This window comes from Protopterus annectens, chromosome 1.part1 (assembly GCF_019279795.1).
Source record: "Protopterus annectens isolate FY-2018-M chromosome 1.part1, PAN1.0, whole genome shotgun sequence".
NCBI lineage: Eukaryota > Metazoa > Chordata > Ceratodontiformes > Protopteridae > Protopterus > Protopterus annectens.
In genome coordinates, this window is record NC_056726.1 from 1,935,798,381 (window position 1) to 1,935,823,984 (window position 25,604).

The window sequence follows — 25,604 nt, forward strand, 5'->3', positions numbered from 1 at the left end:
TTCCGACTGCTGAAGATAAACAAAGTCAGTACAGATAATCTTTATTTTTTTTTTTATCTAACTTTTGTTGACTGCGAAAGTCTGACTGGGAGCGAAGCCAAGTGGGGAGAAATGCTCCAGACAATCAAATCATAATCAAAATCATCTGATAGTATCTACCAGCAGTAAACTGGGGTCAGGAGATTTAGCTTTCCTCTATGTTTGCAATCTCAGAGTTGGTATAAATTTAGTGGGGTGGGGGTGCAAGGGGTTTGTCCTTTAAAATAAACATGATTAACTTTGATTTTCTGTGTTGTTTGATCAGCTGGTGATCAACCAGTCGTGTTTGATCATTTAGTGTTTGACATGTTGATTATACAATATATGGACATATATCCAATTGTGTGTGTATATGAGTGCCTGTATTTGCACATATATGTCCATATAAGCACACTTAGTGTATACATATATGAAACACTCTAATTTCATTGAAAACCCAAAACTATTAGAATCCAAAATGTGGAAAATTCAGAATATTAAAAGTGTAAATTTCCTCTGTTGCCACTGTTATGTGATCCTGTGAGCTCATAGGTGTGTACTAGGCTAACAGCCAGAAAGGCCTTTTTAAGCCTAGCCATGCATCCCAAATCTCTGGCGAATGCTGCTACCCTTGATAATTGTAAGCAGGGGGTTGGGAGGTGAAACATTTACAATCAGGGGCCCGGGAGATGAACCATTTACTTGCTGCCCGATGTCCATTAGAGACATAGGTGCCAAACTAGGGATGTATTTCCTGTTCCCCATCCAGTTGTCCAAGTTACACTTGAATTGGATTAGGGAGGATCAATGCTTCACATGGATGGGGAGCTTGTTCTAGAGACAGGGTAGTTTCTGGGATACATACCTGTCTCTCCAGCAAGTTCTATTTATATTGCAGGCAATGTTAAAGTGTTTAGAAAGGATAATTCTGGTGTTGTTTGCTTTGCAGATATGTAGGAGGTCTATCAGGGTGAGGTCTGACAATGCCTTGTATACCAGGCATAAATCTCCCCTCAACAGCCTGTAGGAGAGAGAATACAGGGATAGGGCCTTGAGGCAGTCCTGCATAGGACATGTTACACCCTGTATTCTTCTAGTGAGTAATCTCTATCGACATTCTAATTCTCGTATACACCTGGTTAGGTACATACCAAAAGGGGCATTGTACTCAACAATAGGTCCAAAAAATGCCGAATGCAGTGGAACAATGACGTCCTTGGACCTAGATGCTATACCTTAGTTTATAAGTTGCACAATGTAGAATGATTTCCTCACTAATGTAGACACGTCTACAGTACTGAGTTGACAGATAATTAGCAGGGTGTGTGTGTACATGACTGAAGATGTAGAATGGCTTGCCCCTGCATTGTTTTCAGTAGCTTGAGTTTACAACACTTTGGGTTTCAATAATTGGAGTTTTTCTACCAAATGAATGTATTCCACAAATATTTATTTAGTATATATAGTGTAGTGTTGTATAGTATAGACCTTGCTCTCACTCTAGGACTTGCCAAAAGTGATGTCATATAAATAATATTGTAAACTGTATTGTGATATGCTGTGTTAAAATTATATCTTGTAAACAATGTTATAAATAGAGCTGTATAGATAATGTTGTACTGTTCTTTAAGAAAACACATATATGTCTCTGCATTATGTAGAAATGTTCCTTCAAACTTTGTTGGTGTTAGGTATTTACCTTGTTTATGCAATGTCTGAATAAAGCAGGGCTATTGCCCTTGAGATCAAAGAAGTTAGACTCTCGCAGCAGGGAGAGTTATGTGCAAGTGACAGTGGTGCTGGTAAGTGTTTGCTATGGATGAGAAAAGATGACCTAAGAAGCCTGAGTAAATTTTAACATATTCTGTTGAAGAATTCTGCCAAAAGTAATTGTCTTAATTTATCTTGGGACAGCACCTAAACTAGTATGAGAGACTGCAGAGTTTATATGTTATTCTTGTTTCATGTCCTGATGAAGAGTTGTCACACCTGAACTATTACTTTGTCTTCTATGTTAATTAAAAAAAAACATTACTTTCTGGTCAAAGTGCCTCTGCTGTCTTTGTTTTGAAACCACACCACATTTGTGGGTACAGCATTCAAAAGTGGCACACAAAGTTCTGTCAACATGGATCCTGAATTTACATTTCACTACCTGAAATTTGAGCAAAACGTTTTTTCCAGCTGAAGAGGTAGTAATGTTGTGTTGGGATTAGGAGTTTCATTTTGTATGGAGTATGTCTGTGTTGTACCAAAATGACATGGATAATGTTGGCCAAGTCCATGGCCACGCTGAACACAATTTTACTCCTTAAAGAATTAACTAATGCTGAAGATCTTGCAGCATCCTGAGCAGTCTTCAAATGGTATGCCAGGTAGGACGGATAGGACTGGAGTGACTGAACCAGTGTTTTCTCAGCACAACTAAACCTTCAAACGCCTTCTGTGACATTGAAGAGGCTGAATATAAGGACTATGATTTGGTTAGGAAAATGCTCCAAAAATAATAAGATCTCAATAATATCATATGAAGCATGTGCTTAAGCTATGAATAGAATCCTGAGGGGCAACATACTGAAATTAAAGCAATAGCAACATTAGTTATTGATTCAGTTAAACAAACCCTGCCTGATACTTTAACAGATGGATGTTACAAACTGAACTTAAGGGCAATACAAAGTTTATGTTACTAGTAAAGAAAATGACATATAATGAACCTGTGTTTATAGTGAACCATCTAAACCTATGGTAAAGTCTGTGACAAATTCTGTTAACAAACAGATAAATCAAGTGCAACCAAGATATGAGAAAAGAGGTCACATAACTACATTTTGCACTAACAGTAATAACAATGCTGTACCTGTGAAAGTTTTAAGTAGTGAAACGTATACTTCTACTGATGTCTAACTTGTAGACTGCAATAAATTGTCAGCCTCTATACTCATGCCAGCTTTCTGCTATTATGCTATTGTGACAAATTCTGTTAACAAACAGATAAATCAAGTGCAACCAAGATATGAGAAAAGAGGTCACATAACTACATTTTGCACTAACAGTAATAACAATGCTGTACCTGTGAAAGTTTTAAGTAGTGAAACGTATACTTCTACTGATGTCTAACTTGTAGACTGCAATAAATTGTCAGCCTCTATACTCATGCCAGCTTTCTGCTATTATGCTATTGCAAAATGAATTATGTGGAATGTCTTAAGTGATGGCAGGAAGTTGCAAGGACTGCTTCATTCATGCAGTATGGTTACATTTATAAAACAGCAGTATGTGTACAAAAAGTATACCCTTACTAAGAAGACAGTTAAAGTAGTCTGCATTCATTGAAGTAGTAACCAGTATCCAATTATTCAAGAATAAGAACAAAGTGTGTTTGGAAAAGTACTGCATCCTGTTGTGGTAAACCTCAGTCTAATATATGATATAATAATTGGGAAGATGCCTCACTTTACATATTTATGAAGGCAAGTGGAAGAAGGTAATTCTTTTGATCACCACTGTATCACTGTGAGGAGAGCTAGTAAATTATTGTCTACAGCTGTACATCTGCCTAACATTCACAAGAGTGCATGAATTTAACAAATTTAAGGGATAGTCTTAGAAAAGCCTAAAATTACAAACATTTGGCCAGGATGCAGGCCATTTAAAGAGATGTCTCAGCATCTAGCCATGGTAGAGTAGCCTGAAAAGAAGAAAAGAGATACACAATACAATATTGTGACCTGAAAGCATTCCAGAACAGAGACAAGAAAAGAGTTACAGAAATGAAGTGAAGAAATCACTCAATGACAGTGATGAGAATGTAGAAAACACAACTGAAGAAGAATTCTAGACTTTATGTCAAGGTAAACAGAAAGCTTCAGAAATGAAGAATTCTAAGCAAAAGGCAAACATTGAGAAGAAAGAAATGCAGCAATAAGAACTACTACATTAGGGTACCAAGTCAGAATTTGAATCATATTTCCATCGGTTTAAGACAGAAAACACTGATAAGTGAAGTCTTTAGACAATAAATATCTGTAAGAGATAAAAAAAAGTGAACTTATGCCAAATCTTTAGCAGAGGGAGTGTGACCTGGAGAAGAAAAAGAAACTGCAGCAAAGGGAGTACAACCTACAAAAGAAAAGAAAAGGTGAGGGAGTGTGTAATGAGTGGATAGAAAACATTGGGCAGATCCATAATGATATTCCATTTGAGATCTGAAAAATGAAAGAAGTTTCTATGTATCAGGTCCGTAAAGGAATGAAACAAGAAAAATGAATAAAGTAGGCATAGCAAATGACACAAAAAAGTATTGGTATAAATTTCCTTGATTGGAAGAAATAGACACTGATACCCTAGTGTCTGCTTTGGTAGGAGAGGACACAGTGACTTCTTCCCCTAAACAGACTGACTATAAAAAAACAAAACAAAGTCAGATGACTCTATGTAATCTGGATGAAGTTTAAAAAGGTGCAATAACAGGATGATATGTTGAGTAGAATAATGGAAAAATATAGCTAGAATTGTAAGGGAGGAAGCTAAGAAATGTTTCAACTTCATACTCTTACTTTGAATGATTTACTGTACAGAATAAGGACACAGAGGAAGTTTTATGTCAACCATTAGAGCCAAAAACTTTTAGAAATCCACTGATGGGGCTAGTACATATCTGTGCATTAGGAGGACACATAGAAATGGATGGGACTAAATCATGAATCCTATCAAGGTTTTACTGGCCAGGATTAATTCAAGAAGTTGAAAATGTCTGCAGTGGACGCCCTGAATGCCAGATGGCAACTTCTTACCCAGACATTAAAAAAATCATTGATTCCAGTGCCTATCATAAAGGTGTCATTTGAATATATTACTAAGGACATTGTTAAAATCCAACAAAGCTTTTCAATACATCTTAGTTATTTGGGTTGGGTCCCTATTAAATGAATGAAAGTGACAAATCCTGAATGCTGACATGAGCGAAAATGCCGCAACTCGAAATTGCTTTTTTTTTTCATCCAAGTATAGTGAAGATCAGGATATTTGATCTTTCTTCACTGTATTGCAATCTCAGAGTTGAAATATATATTTAGTGGAGGGTGTAACGTTTTCCAGTTGCTGCATTTTCGCTCATGTGAGCATTCGGGATTTGTAACTTTCATTTATTTAATAGGGACCCATTTGGGCTATGTAAGTAAGTACCCTGTGACTATTCTGCTACATAATGCTATGGTTAAACCTATAGCTAGAGAGTTTGTTGTATTCCTTTCCAGGTAAAGATATCTAAGATAATGGTCATTAACCATGGGATTGAATTTATGTCCAAAATAATGAACCAGCTGTATAAATGCTTTAAGATCCAGAACATCATTTTAAATGAGAATTAAGATCCACATAGAGAAAAAGATATCGAGGAAGAATTTAAATACTATGGTCAATTAATACCATTTCTTCTGTTTGCCATTAGAAAAGTACAAACAGCCTGGACAGACTTTTATATGCCACATGAAACTAGAAAGAAAAGAAAACCATTTTTAAAATGTAATTAGCATGATGATGCCCACCATATGGGAGCACCTGCAAAGAACCAAGCTACACAACAAGGATGCATATGCTTTTGGTTAAGTGGCAGGGCCTGTTTGCAATTGCTCAAACAATAAGTGGTATAATCTACAGGGTTAGATAAACTGCTAAGAGAAGACCATAGTATATTTACCACACCAGTGTTTGGAAACCATGGAAAGAAGTCCAAATTTCCCTAGTTGGCTTACTGGTAAAGACTGATGGAACAGCTGAAGAGAAAATGACATATGTACCTGCAGTGTAGGTTGATGGAATGCTGTCTAAGCCATATCACCACTAATAATAGAATTTCTATTGAAGAACAAGGAAGTGTTTCCAGAACTATGTGGCAGAACAAATCCAATTCAACACAACACTGTGACCATTCCAGAAGAAAAAGTTAACATAAGACCTTTTAGAACACCAGATTCACAGAGAAATGCAGTGCAAGAAAAAAAAAAACACAAAAATGCTTAAAATGAATGACCCCTCATAGTGTATACTTGGGTATATGACGCAGGCTTAATGGTAATACTTTCACAGGATTTTGAGGGAGATCATCCTGCATGTTTTTAAGTCACAAGTTTAGCAGAGCTGAAACCAGGCATTCTACTATTAAGAAGGTGCCTTCATCACTAAAGTATTATCTCCTGAGCAAGGACTTTAATCTGTTATGGGTTATGCCCTCTAGTGTAGCTATTTATGCAATGCAGTGAGAATACTAAGCTTTGAGAGTTAGCAATTCCATTACAGCATTTTAAGTTCACTGTCAGTCATCTGTCAGGACTGACCAACCACAATGCAGATGGTCTGTCCAGTACACACAACCCATCTTGAAGACCTGAAACTGAGGGTTTCAAACCTGGGGGAAGGAGGAATCAGTTTTGCATAGCAGAGGTTCTTGTTATAGGATATGTTAAAACAGATATAATTCAAATAATACTAAAAATAGTACTGTGGTATGATTTGCTTAAATTATGTGTTTTAAATGATATAGTAAATAGTGCTGCACAGAAAAGTCTGTGTGGTTCTTTAAAAAGGTAGAAACGTCTCCTTGTTAGGCAGAGGGATACATTTAAACATAAATATAAAAAAGGGCTACGACTCTGTAGGTCAAAGAATTCTTTCTCTTTACTAATGATGGTGATGATGTCTTTTTGCCTGGAGAAAATGAGAAGAGATAACCTGAAGGAGTCTGAGATAATTTGAAGATATAACATTGGTTCTAGATGACTCACTGTTGAAGTGACTCCCTGACCCCATGTGAAAACTGGAAAAAAAGGGATTGTGGAATAATGGATGGATTCTGCTAAATCTAGTCAGAAGGAAGTTGCTTGAATTTACTTGATGACTAAACCTAATCTGGTATGAGAAACTGTAGATTTTTTTTTCATGTTTAGAAGAAGAGTCAGTGTCACTGAACTGCTACTTAGCATTCTCTTTTAACAATAAGGAACATTATTTTATTGAAAAGGTGCCTCTGCTGCCTTGCTTCAACTGCAGTATGGTAGCAGATCAGTTGGCTGAACAGTGTTTTCATCAAAATAGGAATTGTTGATTATATTGGTCAATCTCCATTTTATAGAATGTTAAGTTTTGTAAGTCAGTTTTGGGACGTGTCAATGAGCGTGTGTGTCTCTGCTCAAAATGTGCTGTTTAAATGTATGTGCGTGTTTGAGTTTCAGTGTGTTGGACTTGGTGTGTATAAGGGTTTGGGTGCAGTGTATATAAGGGCTTTAGTTCCAAGATCTTGGTGGGGTCAAGGGAGTTTTCCTGTTTTTTCCTGCTTTTTGCTGTTGCACAGTCTTGGATTTGTGACGTATAAAGTCATGAGGGGTTGGGGTCAAAGCTTTTCACATCACAGGTGCAGTGGGATGGCTTATTGTTTTCTAGGTTTTCTGTCAACTTTCTGCATTTGCTGGAGGTGCATAGACTAATTTTTAGATTAATTTTTATTTATGTATTTACACGTTGTTAACCAGTTAGTTGCATTAGGCCAAAGCCCTCTTTTCAGATGAGACCTGGGATGTTTACTTTTGCAGTGTTATTGGTAATACCAGAGCCTTCCTGTATTCTAGAGGAATCAGGCTTGAATATGTATCTATCCAAACAATAAATGATTGACTTCAACAATTGGCTTAGCTTCTGCTGTCAATCCAGGGGGATCCAGTATATGTCAGCCTGGGATGAAATAGTCGACAAACCACATTGCTTTTCCTGAGATGGTCTTCACTTGTCTCCTCTAGGGTTTTGAATACTCAGCCTGAGGTTCCTGGACTTTGTTAATACAAATTCTCTGGAACAGTCTGTACCCCCACAAGGGGCTGAAATATTCTGGACTTAGTACTCACGAATATGGGAGGGTCACTGCAATACTCCCTGAGTTCTGCCCTCCCTAGTAAGGTCATAGCATAAATCTGTCTCATTCAAAAAAATGATCAGACCTGACACCTCCACAGGAGCAATAAACTTCTACAAAACAAACTATAGACTACTAAGCGATGGCTTGAAAAGTTTCAAACCCCCTGCTAACACAGCTAACAATTAATGCTATGTAGAGGAGCACACAAATGCCCTGTATAACCACATAAGCAACTATATTGGCTCTGCTGTACCTGACAGGATCAAAACCAAGTCCTTCTGTAAAAACAAGCCTCCCTGATGGACCTTAAGTATTAACAGGTTATATACCAAAAGGAAGAAACTGATATCAAAGAACAACAGGGAACTTAGTCAGCAGAGAAAGAATACCCTTCACAGCTTGTGCAAGTAAATCAGGTATCTGGTAGAGTCTTCTAAAGCTAGTTATGAGGCTAAATTAGCTTTCATAGCTAAAGACAATCCAGTCATAATGCATTCTTTAGCTACATCTGAAATCTTAAAGGGAATACCCACCTATGGGCCAAACTCATAATGGACGGTACCACTCACAATGACACTGACGAAATTGCCAACCTGTTAGCTGATGGAGTTTGTGCAAACTTCACTCCTTTGCCCCCACTAGCTATACCCCAAAGCATACCTGACACCTGTCCTCTCCCCAATATTTCTATGTGCAGGTCATATCTACACTCTCCAAGGCTATAAATATGGCCTTTGTGGTACCAGATAACATCCCAGGATGCTTACAACCTAAAACATGACCTAGTAGATCCAGTTGACAATCTCTTTAACCATAGTCTGAGCATTGGCTTTGTTCAAGTAGAGTGAAGAGCAGCAAATGTAATCCCCTTGCACAAAGGGGGTCCATCAACCAACCCTGGGAACTATAGACCAATAAGCCTAACCAGTCTTATCTGTAAATCCATGGAAAGAATCATCATGGACCTTATCAACAAGGACATAGGCAACCTTCAAACTCTTGACTCAGCCAAGTTTGGCCTCATTAAGGGTAGATCATGCTTACTAAACCTGGTGAACATCATCAAGAATGTATCCAAAGCCCTGGACAAAGGCAAAACAGTACACACTGTCCATCTTGACTTAGCCAAGGCTTTCTACACAATCTCCCATTCAGGTATCATTGAGAGACTCTCCCAGCTGGGGATTAAACCATTTGCACAAGATGGGTAGCCTGCTGGTTCAGCAACAGAACCCATACTGTCAAAGTTGGGGATTACACCTTCAGCAGTTACACAGTTACCAGTGGGGTACCACAGGGTTTGCTCTGGGCTCTGTACTCTTGGGAATATATTTCTAAGACATCCAGGCAAAACTAGATAGCCTGTGGCTTACTAAGTTCACAGATGTCTATAAACTGGGAGCAGTCACTGAGTCCCCTAAAGATATTAGCATATTACAAGAGGAGTTAACACAGACAATTGATTGGTGCCAAAGCCAAGGTCTAAAACTAAATTCAAAACAGTGCTTTCTTGTCCCTCATGCCAAAGAAGTAGCCCAGAAAATTACAATACAGGAAGCACCCCCTAAACTCAAACCCACTGGTGTATGACTTGGGATGACAGTCTAATCTTCAGTCACCATCTGTTCACAGTGGTAAGGAATGTCTTTTATGTTGCACACCTCATTAGTAAGGGCATCTCATCCAAGATCAAGGATAACTTATGTACTCCACCCTCATCAGACCACTAATATAGTGCAAAGCTCACATTTGCATGCACCTCACCAAACACCTGCAGCAGATGGAGAGACCACAGGGGTTCCTGGACAAGAGAATTCATGGACTCCAGAACATGATCTACATGGAAAGACTGAAAGCCCTGTCCCTGAACTTTGTGTCCTACAAGCTGCTGAGAGGTGACCTGTGCCTGGCCAAGACAGCAGTCTGTGACTCTGCCCTAATGGAAATGTTGCACGTCCACAAATCAAATGGGACAAGAGTCACTCTTTCCAGAGATATCAACCTAGCCTGTGACTTAAACAAACCCTGTTAGAGGGACAGCTATGTCTCCCACAGACTGCTGCTACTCTGAAATAAACTCCCAATTCACATTAAGCAGATCTCTTCAATGACTCTATTTAGGTGCAACCTGGACAACTGGATGGAGGACCATAAATTCACCCCTGAGGTGGCAGCTATGTCTCTCATGGACAGGGGCAGCTGGTGCTGATCATAGATTCACTGTGCAAACAGTCAAACCATCTAACAATGGTCAATTAGGAAATCAGCTAACAACACTCAATTAGGGAACACAGGTATTACATGGCTAGTCTTGTAAAGGACGTAGGGACATTAGGCTAGAAACCTCCTATTAACTTATGAGCCTATCTATATGCTAGCTTCAACTGCCTGAGGGCTGATTTTGAGATATTTGTACATGTGAGATAGATGAATGTTGGTAGTTGATCAAATGTTATTCCCAGTGATATCTGTTCTGTAACAACAGGAACATTTTAACCGTAATGTCGGTAATGTTTAGTGAGGGATTTGATTTCATATTCTGGTGTGTGCCAAAAGATACAGTAGATGTTTTTTTTTAGTTAATTACGAATTGCATTTGTGCCAGATGTTTTTTTTTTAATGAATCAAAGTCATGTTGCAGTTTATCTAGCAACTTGTGAAGTGACTTGGGAGGCACTTCAAAGATACTATTTGCATAAAAGGTACAGTTTAAGCCTGCTTAGGCCAGAGATAAGTTTAATAATGAAGATAGAAAAGAGTCTAGGCCTCAGGGTTGAGTCCTGTGGTAGTCCTGTTCTGAAAGTACCATCTTCTAAGGAGAGAAACCCATGTCTTATAGTAAAGGTTTTGTTAAGTAAGCAGATTACCACTGTAGGGAACTACTGCCTGTACTAAATTTAGCCAGTGTTTTGATTAGAAGGTGATGGTTGAGTGATTTAAAAGCTTAAGTCAATGAAGAGGGCCCATGTTAACTGTCCTTTTTCAGTTCCCTTATAGATGGAGTTAGTTTCTGTAAACAGAGCTATTAGTGTGCTATATTTGTTTAAGAATCCATAAAGTTCATGTTTTTTGTCCTGCAGTAGGTCACATTTTAATATATATTCCATTAATGCTTAGAACTTTTCTAGTATTGCTTGCATGTTCATAAACAGATAAATACAGATACATGTATATGTATATATTATATGCATATACAGATACATACACACACACACACACACACACACACACACACACACACACACACACACACACACACACACACACTTTTCTATTTACTACTTAAAACACTCAAAATCTTTTACATATGTCTCCTGCTTAATATAGTCAAAAATATCTGTAATAAAAACTTAACTCATCTTTAATATTTCTAGTTTCTTTATTTGTATAAAAAGTATGGAAATTAGGGAATTACTTTATTTCATGCATTATAATGTCTTTTTATCTTTATTTATTTTAAGAGACAAGATAAGGCTTCTCCTTGCTGTACAAGTGTAACATAAGGTAGGTGTCACATTACTCTAATTTCTGTGCTACATTAAGAATGTAATGGTGATGGACAGGTTGACAGACGAGATCAGACAGGAGTCCCCGTGGACTATGATGTTTGCAGATGACATTGTGATCTGTAGTGAGAGTAGGGAACAGGTGGAGGAGACCCTGGAGAGGTGGAGATATGCTCTAGAGAGAAGAGGAATGAAGGTCAGCAGGACTAAGACAGAATATATGTGTGTGAATGAGAGGGAGGATAGAGGAATGGTGAGGATGCAGGCAGTAGAGGTAGTGAAGGTGGATGAGTCTAAATACTTGAGATCAACAGTTCAGAGTAATGGTGATTGTGGAAGAGAGGTGAAGAAGAGAGTACAGGCAGGATGGAGTGGGTGGAGAAGAGTGTCAGGAGTGATTTGTGACAGATGAGTACCAGTAAGAGTGAAAGGGAAGGTCTACAAGAGGGTAGTGAGACCAGCTATGTTATATGGGTTGGAGACAGTGGCATTGACAAAAAAGCAGGAGTCAGAGCTGGATGTGACAGAGTTAAAGATGTTAAGATTTGCACTGTGTTTGACGAGGGTGGACAGGATTAGGAATAACAGGGTCAGCCCAGGTTGGAAGGTTTGGAGACAAAGCCAGAGAGGCACGATTACATTGGTTTGGACATGTGCTGAGGAGGGATGCTTAGTATATTGGGAAAAAGATGCTAAGGATGAAGCTGCCAGGTAACAGGAAAAGAGCAAGGCCTAAGATAAGGTTTATGGATGTGGTGAGAGAGGACATGCAGGTGGTTGGTGTGACAGAGCAAGATGCAGAGGATAGGAAGAAATGGAAACAGATGATCTGCTGTAGCTACCCCTAATGGGAGCAGCTGAAAGAAGAAGAAGAAGATTAAAAATGGCTACCAATAATAGTCAGCAGGGCACAACCATCAGGGAGCTCATATGTAATGTTTTTTTTTGTTACTGAAATCCTATGTAGGCTTACAATGTTACTCTTTCTAAATATACACTACAGTAAAACAATGAGATTGACAGATTATCCTAATTATCATGTAACAACAAGAAAGGTTCATTATAAATGTTAATTGCAGTCAAATTATGATCCATATAATGTCTCGTAAAGGACTATATCAAAACTTTAAACTGTCTGGAAGACTGCACTTCACTTTGTTACTGTTTTGTTGTTCCCTATGGGCCAGCGTGTATATGTATACACATCACTGCTGCAAGTAGTGGTGGTGGGCGGTGCAGTGGTGCAGCAGTTAACATTGTCACCTCACAGCAAGAGGTTCTCTGGTTCGATTCTCGGCTGGGGTGCCTTCTGTGTGGAGTTTGCATGTTCTCCCTTTGTTCACGTGGGTTTCCTCCGGGTACTCCGGTTTCCTCCCACATTCCAATGACATGCATCTGGAGCATTTCTCCCCAGGCCTCCACTGAAAACAGGCTCTGTGGAACCTAGTCGGACTTTCCCGGTCAACAAATGTTAAATAAATAAAGTATGGACTTTCTGATTTGACTGTCTACAATGTGTGATTGACTGTACTAATCTAACACAGCTACATTTCAAAAGCAAACTAAAAAGTGCAGTAAATTGACAATCTATTTTCATGAATTTTCATGGATAAGATTATTGTGCAGGGTCTGTTTAGTTTGCTGATCAATGTCCAGATGATAGTGCTGGCCAAGGAATATCCACAATAAACATGGTAGACTGCATAACCACAGCTTCCATGCTATATTAACAAAGAAGAGATAAATAAATAATGGACCATCATGGAATCTGCATCACTTAACTGACTGTTAATAAATAGAAAGTCTGCATTCTAAAATCTTAACAAATCTAAAATTTATTGCGACTAAAATGTTGCCACACCCAAGTATACATGAGCACTGTGTCTTCCTCCTGTGCTCAAGCTCCATAATTCATCTTAGCACTAATTTTATTGACTTCATTTACAGTAAAATTGCACATCTACCCTTCTCCTTTTTACTGGTGTACATAGTCGGACTAAATAAAATGAAACTTATTTTATTACCTTGGAAACTCTTAATAGTTTTTGTAATAAGCAGTTGTGATTATTTGACTATGGTCCTGCTTTACTAAAGTATTATTAATCATCATGTCCCTACTGCCCATTCTAGAAGCAAGAGTAATTTAAATCAAAGAAACATTGGTGTCTGATACATTTGACTTGACAAGAACAGATGTTGCATAAAAAAGCATCAATTGAATTGTATGCAGAGTAGAAGAGTAGATCGATCAGAATTTAATTTCCACAAAAAACTAGTAGGAATGTGCATGAACAGGCACTAACTACATCAATTTATAAACATATAAAAACCAATTTGTCAATGACCCTGGATTAAATGAGTGGACCTGATAGTGCACATGAACAGTATAGGTAATAGTACTAATACAGCTGAAAACTCATCTGATCAATGTTCTGAGTTAAAGGAAAAGAAGCACTGTTGCCATGGCTTTGCTTTTGTTATAGGAATTATATGAGAAACAAGCGTGCTATGATGATGCATAGCATGAATCAAACTTTTCAGGAAAGTCTGTGTTTGACCATATGCTGCCCATTCTATATATAAAGTTTGTTTTTTTCATTAAAAATGCTCCAAAAAGTTTTTTTTGTATGTTTTTAAAATTTAACCTGAATTCTTTCTTTGATGTTACAACATTGTTCTTATCTTAAGAGTTGTAAATACATTTCTGATTTTTGGAGGTTTAGCATTTGAATAAAAACAGGCATACAACATTCTTGGTTTCTGAATGAATTTAGTAGTAGATGGAGTAAAAAATGAATCAATTTCTATAGGAAAATATTGACACATGTTTATTGGCTGAACCACTCAGCCTTAAAGATTTCTAAAAAAATTACAGAAGGTAAAACAATAACTATGAAGTGCCTGGAGCTCCACGATCAAGCTCAGAAAACAGGAAAAAGATAATTTTATTGAGAATGTCCCAAGCACTTTACAGCTGATCTTAATAGTGCTTGTGGCTGCTTAAGAAAAGCTTGTTACACACACCTAAGTGCTTTTAAGAATGGGTCTATTACTAAGGACTAATAGTGGACAGTTCCTGCTAAGACAGATCAGTGACAGAGAGTAAAACAGCTTTTAATAACTGTGAGAACTTTACAGTACTGCACTTATAAGTATTTAACTGCTTTTAAAGCTATTACTTCCACAGAGGGCACTTTTTTCTGCCTGCATTCAATCTGACAGTGCTGTATGATTTATTGGCTATTAAAGACTTTGAAAGCCAATAAAGCACTTTGTGTCCCTATGTTTTTTTTTCCTGTAACTGGTAGTAATTGGAACAGGTAAAGCTTTATCCACCAGAAAGAATTATAATTGCATCTCCAGTCACAACCAACTTTATGTGTTCTCAGCATGGATGCCAAATTTCTTAGCATACATAATCAGAACACATAATGAACTTGTATGGCTGGATACCTGATCATGATTCAATTTCTAGTACATGGGATGTACTGGCTATGCTTTAAATCAGAAATAAAAAAATAAATAAGTAACCCAGGTATACAGAGTGAAAACAAATTACTCAAAACAACTGTTATAGTGCATTGACTGCTGAGATTACACTCCTACACTGGAAAAAAGATAAACTTGTTAACATCTTCCTTAGCAATTTGATCCGAGTCTGATTGTCCTTTAGGGGTAAGCGCTTATCAGCTGTAAAGTAACTGCTAAGAACTGTTATACTCAGGTCTCATTCTAAGGACTAACAGAGGACAATAATAGTATCAGAAGGTAAAACAGTTTTCATTATGCATACAGTCCATGTTTCTCAACTGCTGAGGAGTTTGTCTCATATTTTTGCACTGTTCCTTGTAAATGTTTGAGTTTCTGGTAAATCAGTGAGGATTACTATCAGTCACTAATTCCAGACATTAGTATTTATTACTTTGTTTCATTCAGAAATACATGTTGATGCAAAACTCATTGTTCTATTAACTTTTAAATGAATAAGGAAATATCTTAAAACTATCACAAATGTTGATACTTTGTACCCTACTATTTGTGTTTCACAAATTCTAATACAAAGAAGCTGAGATGTGTGCTGCTATCTGCATGCCAGTGCTAAAGGCTTTACTCGCTTTCAACCTCAGTAAAACATTTCTTGCTCACATTCTTTTTTTTTCAGTAACTGGTAGCCCAGGAAGCATATATGCTCCATGCACTATAAAGAATTATGACTGTTGACTGACCATTACATTTTATTATGTGCTGTCAGTATGGATGCCTAGTGTCACCTCTCAAAATTCATTCTCAAGGTGAATTTCTTAGCACCCATATCTCAAAGCACATAACAAACTGATTATGAGCAAAGAATCAATCATAATTACCTATGCAGTGCAGAGAGCACCACAGTTACATTCTGAATTCAGAAAAATGGCAACTTTGTTAAATACTATTCTGACATAAGAAATTGCATGACAAGATTTGATATGTACCTTTCCAGCAGTGCTAAGCTCTTTTCTTTTATAGTAAATTAACAGTGGCAACCACAGAATGTTGGTGGTAAGCTTAACCAGCTTTAAAAGCTGTAAAGTACTTCAGACTGACTCACTGACTCACGTCTGCTTCTGTATGTGACAGTATGAAATGCATTACAACAAGAAATGTATTGCAATTATAATGCTGTTACAAGATGATGAAAAATACATTATGCTTCTGTCCACTGCCTGTGTGTCACAATTTGGCAGCACTAAGTATGTTACATCTTTGAAAACTGTGAAATACTTAAGTCTACACTTTTTACCATTTCCCTCTCTCTGTAATGCTCTATGGACTGCAAAGAATTGTGATCAGATCTCTAGTTATGTGACATGCCTCCTCTGGGCCAGTAATCAAGGACCCTGAATCCTCACCAGGGACACCGGTGAGGGATGTTCACTTGGAACAAAAACAAAATTAGATACATACAGTATTTCCAGGTGCAGCTCTCTGCACCAAGCACAATGTCCTTTAAGAGCACACAGGGAGCACATTCCAGACCTGGCACTGGATTCTCTCTCTCTCTCTCTCTGTCACCAGGCCCCACATAACGGCTGACCACTAAGGAGCTTTGTGTCCCTGCTACAAGTAACTGACACGCAGTCTCTGAGATTTGATTTTCACACACACACACACACACACACACACACACACACACACACACACACACACACACACACGCACACACGCACACATGCACACACACACACACACACACACACACACACACACACACACACACACACAGACAGACACACACACCTGAGAGAGGCTGGCACAGATTTACTAGCTCTGTCGCCTTCTGCCCAGACTATAAGGTAGTTACACTGCCACAAACCAGTCACTCTAAGGCTCTTACAATGGTACCCATTTATACTGAGTAAAATTAATTCTAATACATATGGTAGTGTTTGACCAATGCGGCAAGGCTTCTGGCACTGGCCACAGTGTCAAAATAAATATAAGCACTCTCAAAGGTTAAAATGTTCTCTAAAAGACCAGCCACAATGAAAAGTTTAAATATATTTAATAATAAATGATAAAAGAACATGAAAATGCTAAATATATATTTAAAATAAACACCAGAATTTCAGTCACAGGAAATATTAAAAAATAACACAGGTGGATAGAATCTCACAGATAGAGAAAACAGTACTTAACTAATTTCACTATATTTTCCTGATTGATCTAAGGAATTACTATTCCCTGGTTACTTACTAAAGCAAGGCAAGATGAAGTTGGTGAGTGATCCTTCTTTGTCAGGTTTCAAAAACAGACTGCCTTAAGACTTCTGTCTTATCTTGTATTAAAACATCATTTCAATGCTGGATTACAGAATGACATAACATAAATCTGGTCATCTGATTTCTGGTTTCCACACTACCCCCTTTACTAGAAACTGAACCAGAATGTAGAACATATGCATTACCATACACACAAAGCTTTGCTATGATGTGTTATAGCATCTGGAAGCTATAAAGCCATTTTAAAACATCCACCCTTCCAGGTTAGCAATTAGTTCACCCCTAAGGACAACATAGATGTTTCATCTTTGGCTGCAATCAGAATTGTAAGATACAATTTTTATGACCTAAACCAGATGATTTAATTTCAGACTATTTTTCACAGTTAGCTGGACTGAGATTAACATCTTCTCTTCTAGTATCACCTGTTACAATGTATTCATTTCAAGCAGTTACAATACAGTCCGACATACATGTATATTTCTTTTCTATCCAACAGGACCCACTGTTGGTACATTTGTAACAGAAGCAGCATTAGAAATACATTTTCAAGGCAAGCACCTATACAAATCAGTTTGATATACAAATGACATATAATTCTTTACAAAACTCCAGCTAGCTATGCTGGCGTATGTTACACATGCACTACTCTACTCTCTCTGGCATAGCTGGCACTACCTCACATCATCATAAGTCATAACCAAGTTGCTGTATTTTCTCAAAACAGATATCAGGATTCTCTTCTGTGTTTTGCTCCCAGTGAGAAATTTTTGACATCCATCTCCTGAGCATATAACAACTTGCTTATAATCTGAGATTCAATCATAATCCTTTATATTAAGCTCCTTTGAAACCTTTTATTATGAGGTCTTGTAATACAGCCACCATAGTAAAGTGCTGAAATTATTTTGGAAGCTTAGAAAGCTTTCACATATGCAAAAAAATAAATAAATAAATAAAAATATATATGACAAGATGAGCAGTCTAACAGCTTTTAAAACTGTCTGCCTATATAGCAGCATTGTGTGTTACATGTTTCAAGACTTTGAAACTCTTTTCTATTCTATGCTTTATATTTCTGTAAAATATGGTATACTGGCACAACAAAGGCTTTATATAATGCAGAGTTATAGTTAATTTAGCAAGTCTTAAAACTCATTATGCACTCTCAACGTGTTTGCCTTGATTCACCTTTGTGCTCAGCTTTGCTCTGTTCTTAAGGTGAATTTCTTGACATCCATTTCTTGAACAAATAACAAACTGGTTATGAAAAGAGACCATATCATAATCCCCTATATTTCTTTCTACTATAAACTATAGGAGTTCAGAATGAGAGTGGTTGGAATGAAGTCATTTGTGTCAGAGTTGCATATATTTTATGACTCCGGAACACTGTGCATTATAATGCAAAACAAGTAGTGTTATCAAATCATATGTTTTTGCTGTGTTTTGTTGTTTAAAGAGGAAGCATTTGTTGTCTATGTAGTATGGAATGAATTTAAAAGATTTAAAAAATAATGGGTAGGGGATGATTCCTGCCTTAGCTTCTTTCAAATACTAGCAACAGTATTATATCTTATATTAGAGAAAGGACAACCTGTAGATTGCACACTGATTGGAGAATAAACATTCTGCAGCTGAGTGTTAATCTACAGACAATGTTCACTGAAAACTGAGTCTTCCACTTCATGGCAGCATATCAAGCTGCTGTGGAGCTCGGACTGAAAGTTACCTAATTGCCGCCATTATTTTATGCCCACTAAGCACCACTTTTGCTGTTTAGCGAGTGTAAAAAAAAGAAGAAAAATAAAAAAAAAGAAGAAAAGAAATTTAAAATAAAAAAGTGTGAGTGTATATGTTTATGCATGTGTGTGGGAGCGAGAGAGATCAATCGAGCTATTATTTTATACTCACTAATGTTTTTGCTGTTTAGCGAGTATAAAAAATTAATGAAACAGAAAAAGTGTGTGTGTGTGTGTGTGTGTGTGTGTGTGTGTGTGTGTGTGTGTGTGTGTATGTTTATGTTTCTGAGTGAAAAGACACAAAATAGTGCAGCATCAAACAGCTGAAATTGTAACCAACGAAAATCATTGCCAAATGTGGGTCCAGAAATGGTCAAAGAATTTATTAAAACAACTTGAAAAAATAAAATGACACCTGCAGTGTTGGGCTTCAGAACACCCCTGGACATGCATTATTTCCACAATAACATATACTCTGTTGGGCATTATTTCTTGCATAGTTGGGTTAACATGATTGCAAGAAGCCATTGAGTTATCTTTAAACCACATTGTTATTACTCCTACAGTCATGCCTTACAGTAGTACAAAAAAGGTTACAAAGCTTTTCCATCTGAGATGATTGGGGAGAGATGGGCAAAGGCTGCCAGCCTAGTCAAATAGAATTTGATATATAATTCTAGCATTTGTAAATAAATGTGAAATACAGGCATGTTTTCTTGAGTGTAAAAGAATATTTTGAAATGTGGAACTGCAAAATATGTGACAACATTGCACTCTACTGGCCCAGTGGAGCATGTTGTGACCCTTTCATGTTAGAATTCAGCTCCAGTGAGTCTGGATGAGGGTTTCATGCCCATTGTTTTAAGGCTAACATTTATGACCAGAATTTAGATGTGGAATGTGCTTTATTGCTCTGGTTTCTGTTAGAATATACATGTGAAAATACTTATATTGTTGTAAGTTTCTGAGCAGGTGTTAAATTGTTAAATAATGCAATATGAATAATGGGAAAACCTAAGTGTCAAAAATGATGTAAATTGGGAGGGCCTTAGAGATATGTTTGTTAGTAATGTTTAAATACTGCTTCTCACAAGAGACTGGAGGCATTTTGATCTTGGATATCTAACTCAGCACTCTGCCTAAGCTCACATGTAAGTTTCTAGCACTGTGATTTCTTGTAGGAATAGTTCAAGCTAGTAAAGATTAATTAGGTATTTTTCTTTGAAATCAGACCTGTCCTACTGCATTATTTTAAGTTTCTGTGTGATTTCTGAACTCTTAGATATCTCTGTGGTGTATTAGTTTTGTCTTGTGTTTTAATTATTTATTATTAAATATTTTTTAAAACCTTCTACCTGTGGATGGTTTATGTAGAGATAAATTATGCTTTAGAGTACATTATATATTTATAGAGTTTACTGTCTAAGCCCTTCCAGTAAGCCTAGACCGAATAGTCACATTACCATTGGATAATAATATTGTACAGTAATAATTGGACACCCTTTTAAGGACCTTTTAGTAGCTGCTATTACTAGCTGGTTGGTGGCAAGGATTACTACCATATGGTCTGAGTAAAGGGGCACAGCTGGAGAATCTGTGTGAGCCTTTCCCAGGAGTGTCTGTGAAGTTGTATAAATACTTATCTCAAAGTGTGTGTGTGTGTGTGTGTGTGTGTGTGTGTGTGTGTGTGTGTGTGTGTGTGTGTGTGTAATGTGTCAGCTACTTGGCAGGGGCACGAAGCACTGGTTGGACAGAGAGGGTACTGGAGGTTTTAACTTGCCCAGCTAGGCTGAGACCTGGACCATATAGCTGTGCCAGTGATGAGTCTTATTGGGGACCTGGTGAGCAAGGCAGCAACCAGCCCCAGACCGAAGGTGATCTCTGTGTGCACTTAAGAGAAATTGTACTTTACTGTGTGCATTAGTTATCCTTTTCTCTTCTAGGAGATGACCTCCCTGGTGTTAGTGGTGAGGATTGAGGCTCCTTGATTGCTGGGCCAGGGCACAGTTGTCACAAGTGTTTGATAGTGGTGGGATCTATTTCACATACTAATTGGCTTGTAGTGATGTGGGTAGAGCAAATTCCTATAGCTTATGTACAGTGATCTCTAAAAGTGTTTTGTACTTTAAAACAGTCACGCAGTGTATGCTCAGAGTTCAGATCACAATTGTTTTATTTCTTTTGTTAGCTTAGTGTTAGTCAGGGTGAGCAGGCAGCATGTCAGCAGAAGAGTATGGAAAGCTGACAAGGAGCCAGCTGGCGGAGATGTGCCAGGCTAGGGGGCTGGTGCATGGAAACTTGAATAAGGCAGACCTGATTGCAGCCTTGGTTACAGTTGCATCAGAAAACAGCAGCCTGGAGGATAATCAGACTGACAGTGGAGATACAATATCCTCGGAGAATGGACAGCTCAACCTTTCTGCAGTGGACTTAAAAATCCAACTTGAGCTAAAGAAACTTGAGTCAGAGGCCAGGTATATGGAAGTAAAAGCAGCTGAGAAAATGAGGAGTTTACAAGCTGAGGAAAATGAACAGCAGAGGAGACATCAGTGGGAAATGCGATTCTTCGCCAGAGTCATGGAGGTAATGGGGAAGGGAGTAACCGGACCCCAGAGGCCCACAAGGTCAGTAAATTTCTTCCACAGTTTAAAGAGGGGGATCATTTTGATTCATATGTTTGAGTGGGTATGTAAACAATATGAAGTTGACTAAAGGCTCTGGGTATGGTTCCTGGCCCCCTTAATAAAGCTGTAACTTCTTTAGTAAAAATGCATGACACTGACTGTTTTTATTATACTGCTGTAAAAAGACACTTGTTGTAATGTTTTAAGCTAACACCTGAAATGAATAAGAAAAAGTTTCATGAGCATAGACGCAAGACAGATGAAAATGTATATGAATATGTTGCTGAACTGAGCACTTATTTTCATAGCTGGATGAGTGGATGTCAGGTCACCACTTTTGAAGGGCTGGCAGACCTTTTGGTAAAGGAACAAGCCCTTAGCACTTTGACTGAGGACATGAGGATCTGGTTAGCTGATAGACAGTGTGCTACTTTAGAGGAATTTGGGAAGAAGGGAGACCTATAACTAGCAAGCAGGGCAGCTCTGCACAGGAAAGGGACCCCTAGTACTGTTCATGGGACTAAAGGAACCCATGGTGCGCAGCACAGACTGCTCCAACAGAATCTGCCAGTAGCAGGGGAAGCCACTAGTACAGGTACATGTCCAGGAGCTAGGGTTAAATGTTTTGAATGCAACCAGTGGGGCCATGTGCCATACAGATGTCAATGGAGGCAAGGTGGGGAAGAAAAGTTGAAAGAGCCAGTAAGTGGGAAAGACAAAATGCCAATAGTAGGTTGTCTTGTGACAACAAGGGTACCAAACTACCACCAAAGGTTATATCCTCTTGTAGTGAATGGCAAAGAGGCCATTACTAAGAGTGACGCAGCCTCTGATATAACCATTGTAAAGCCTGCACTGGTTACAGAGGAGCTCTACTTGCCTCGGCAGTCTACTCCAGTCAGGGCTTTAGGAGGGATCCCATTCCAAATACCTTTGGCTAGGGTTCACCTTGACTGGGTGGGTGGAAAAGGAAGCCAGCAAGTAGGTGTGTTTGAAGATATACCTGCAGATGTCCTGATAGGGAATGATTTTGATTGTGCAGTACCCTGCACTTGCACAGTTACACACAGTCAGGCTTGGAGACAAGCATGTAAGTCTGGTAGCCTGGGGGAGACCCAGACAGACTGCACACTTGCAGCCAGGACTGCTGAGGTGGTTACTTCAGGGAAGGAGCTGCTCTGTAGCAGTGAGACTGAAGGTGAGCCACAGCTGCTTGTGGGTACTGATGATCCCTTGGACAGAGTGACTGCAAAGGTAGAGGTGAGTAGTAGTACCCAGGCTGACAGTGAGGTACCGCTGTCAGAGGATGCCAGACTTCCAGTGGAAGGGGAGCTGGGAAGGGTTACAAGGAGAGACATGAGACAGGCTCAGCTCTCAGACCCTACATTGCAAGGCCTGAGGCAGGTAGCTAGGGAGGCACCTGATTCTCAAGGGAAGGGAGAATCTGTATACTGGAACAAAGGGTTACTGTACAGAGAGTGGACCCCTGAGGGAGGGCTAGAAGGTGAGAGAGTACAGCAGTTGGTAGTGCCTAGAGTTTACTATCTGGCTCTTCTAGCCATAGCCCATGATATTCCCTTTGCAGCATAAAATGTACAGAGGCATATTATGCAAAACTTCTATTGGCCTGGAATTTCCAGAGATGTAATAGGGTACTGTATGACCTATGAGCAGTGCCAAAAAGTAGGCAAGGCAGGGCACAAGGTGAGAGCTCCTTTGATGCCTTTGCCTGTGATTGAGGAGCCATTTCAGAAGGTAGCTATGGATATTGTGGGTCCTCTGAGTACCCCAAGTTCCACAGGGAAAAAGTATATCCTAGTGATTGTAGATTATGCTACACGATATCCAGAGGCAGTGGCTTTGTCCTCCATTGAGGCAGAGAAGGTGGCAAATGCTTTGCTAGAGATTTTCAGCAGGGTAGGTTTCCCAAAGGAAATACTGTCTGATAGAGGTGCCAATTTTATGTCAGACCTGCAGGCTTGTCTGTGGAAGTCCTGTGGGGGGAAGCTCATGAAGACCACCCCCTACCATCCCCAGAGTAATGGTCTTGTTGAGAAGTTAAACTCTACCATTAAGTATATGCTACAGACATTTGCAGGTCATTTTAAGAGGGAGTGGGACAAATATTTGCCCCATCTGTTGTTTGCTTACAGAGAGGTTCCCCAGGAATCCACAGGTTTTTCACCCTTTGAGTTGCTGTATGTGCATAGGGTGAGGGGACCTCTAGATTTAATTCAAGATGAGTGGGAAGGTGAGTGTGAGTCTCACAAGGAGTCTGTTGTAGCATATGTCCTGAACCTCAGGACAAGGCTCAGGGAACTCATGGGCCTGGCTCAGGAGAACCTGGCAGAAGCCCAACAACAGAAAAAGGTGTAGTATGACAGGAATGCTAGAGAGTATGCTGTAGGGCAGCAGGTGATGGTTCTCATTCCTGTCAGACACAAGTTGCAAGCAGCTTGGGAGCGACCCTACAAGGTGGTAAGAAAGGTAAGTGATGTTAACTGCATGGTGGAAGTGCTAGGCAGATGGCAGGGGCACAAATTGTACCATGCTAATATGATGAAACCTTACCATGATAGGGAGGCCCTTGTGCTGACCATTTGCAGTGGATTGCAGGAGAGGTCTGAGAGAGATCTTGTGACTGATCTCCTCAGTGAAGCTTGGGCTGACATATCGGTGGAAGGGTTAGCAATGTCCCAGCAGCTATCTCTTACCCACGTTCGAGAAATGCGACCAGTGTTGCAGGAATTTGGGGGCATCTTCACCAGGAAACCAGGGAGCACCCACCTGGTGCAGCACCAGGTGGATGCAGGAACCCAAAGGCCTATCAGGCAGGCCCCTTATAAGGTGCCTGAGAGAGTCAAACAGACTCTGAGAGAAGAGGTGCAGGAGATGTTGGAACTAGGGGTGATTCAGGATTCCAACAGTCCCTGTGCCTCACCAGTGGTGTTAGTGCCAAAGATGGATGGCAGCCACAGGTTCTGTGTGGATTACAGGAAATTAAATAGTCGCACAGAGGCAGATGCGTACCCCATGCCTAGGACAGATGAGGCCCTAGAGCAGCTGGGTGGGGCTAAGTATCTTACAACTATTGATCTTACCAAGGGTTACTGTCAGGTGCCCTTGACTCCCAGTGCTAGATAGAAGTCAGCCTTTGTGACTTCTTTTGGCTTGTATAAGTTCACAAAGATACCCTTTGGGATGAAGAATGCCCCAGCGACTTTGCAGACACTGGTAGATCAAATCTTAGCAGGAGCAGGAGGGTTTGCCCTTGCTTACATGAATGATATTGCTATCTACAGCCATTCCTGGCAGGAGCACCTTCAGCATGTTAGGGAGATGCTGGGCAGACTACAGAGGGCAGGGTTGACTATTAAGCCAAGCAAATGTTAGGTGGGTATGGCAGAGGTCTCCTACCTAGGACATAGAGTGGGAAGTGATAAGATAAGGCCAGAACCTGCCAAATTGGAAGCTTTTCAGGCATGGCCTGCACCTGTTACCAAAAAAATGGTGAGGGCATTCTTAGGGACAGCAGGGTACTACAGAAGGTTCGTTCCCAATTATAGTAACATAGCTGCTCCCCTCAAAGACCTGACAAGTAAGAACAGGACATATAAGGTAGTGTGGACCCCAGCATGTGAGCAGGCATTTCAGAAGCTTAAAGAAGCTTTGGGAGGACCCCCTGCGTTAGCCAGTCCAGACTGTAGCAACGAATTTGTTGTGCAGGTGGATGCTTCAAATTATGGGAGGGGGGCTGTACTTAGCCAGATTTCTTCAGAGGGAGAAGAGCACCTAGTGGTTTATCTCAGTCATAGGCTCCAACCCAGGGAGGAATGCTATGTAGCGGTAGAAAAGGAATGTCTAGCCATAGTGTGGGCACTACAAAAAACTTCAACCTTATCTGTATGGAAGAAAATTCACTGTGATGACTTCTACCATGGTTAAACAGAGCCAGTCAGCAAAATGCCAAGTTGCTAAGATGGAGTCTGGGGTTGCAAGCATATGATATGTCAGTGCAGCACCACAGTGGGAGTAGCAATGCCAAT